Source organism: Pterocles gutturalis, unplaced genomic scaffold (assembly GCF_000699245.1).
Source record: "Pterocles gutturalis isolate BGI_N339 unplaced genomic scaffold, ASM69924v1 scaffold13003, whole genome shotgun sequence".
NCBI lineage: Eukaryota > Metazoa > Chordata > Aves > Pterocliformes > Pteroclidae > Pterocles > Pterocles gutturalis.
In genome coordinates, this window is record NW_010120625.1 from 2,140 (window position 1) to 3,250 (window position 1,111).

The following is a 1,111-nucleotide window of genomic DNA, read 5'->3' on the forward strand; positions in this document are numbered from 1 at the left end:
CAAGCTTAACGTCTTCATATTGGAAATCCGAGAACAGGAATGAATTTGCTCGGACCCCACACCACTCCATGCCCCAGCAGCCCTGCGGTACCTGCTCCCAGCCCATCACCAGGCCAGCTGTGGGGATCCAGCACCCACCCACCAAAGCGTGGTCCCAACCGCAGCCAGACCTCCACGGTGTCACTCGTCGTGACTGTCAAGCCAACAGCCCAGCCCAGCCGTCTTAGAACCACGCGGTGGTTTGCTTCCAAGGTCACCTAGTTCCAACCCCCTGCCACGGGCAGGGGCACCTCCCACTAGGTCAGGTTGATCCAAACCATCAACTGGATCATCTCCGATGACTGCAAAGATTCAAAGGCCCTTAAATAGAAAAAACTGTTCAAGAACTGACACCATCATTCACCATACTCCTTGTATCCCGGAGGCAAAGGGTCTTCCAGATGAAAGAGGAGGAAAAATGACAGTCACTGACCATGCCGCAGGAGAAGAAGGTGCCATCCCAAGGGACAATCCAAACCATCAACTGGATCATCTCCGATGACTGCAAAGATTCAAAGGCCCTTAAATAGAAAAAACTGTTCAAGAACTGACACCATCATTCACCATACTCCTTGTATCCCGGAGGCAAAGGGTCTTCCAGATGAAAGAGGAGGAAAAATGACAGTCACTGACCATGCCGCAGGAGAAGAAGGTGCCATCCCAAGGGACAAGTGCTGAAGACATCTGGTGGGCAAAGGCACAAAGAGCCCCTTCCCCTTCCCCTCCCCTCCCCTCCCCACCTGTCCCCAAGCAGGAGGAGCACTCAGGAGCCCCCCAGGGGTGTACTGGGCAGAAGACCCCAGCCCAGGGGACCCCCCACACCAGCGAAGGAGGGCTCTCCACTTGGGGATGGGGCTTTTGTGGGGTGTCCTGGACGTGGGCACGTCCCCACCCCTGCGCTTTTCCCTTTTCAGCTCAAGGGACCTGGGGACATGACACGTGGGGTGCCCGGGAAGAACCCCAGAAGGGTTGGGTTGGAAGAGACCTTCGAAGATCATCGAGTTCCAACTCCAACACCTCCCACCAGCCCAGGTTGCCCAAAGCCTCATCCAGCCTGGCCTTGGACCCCTCC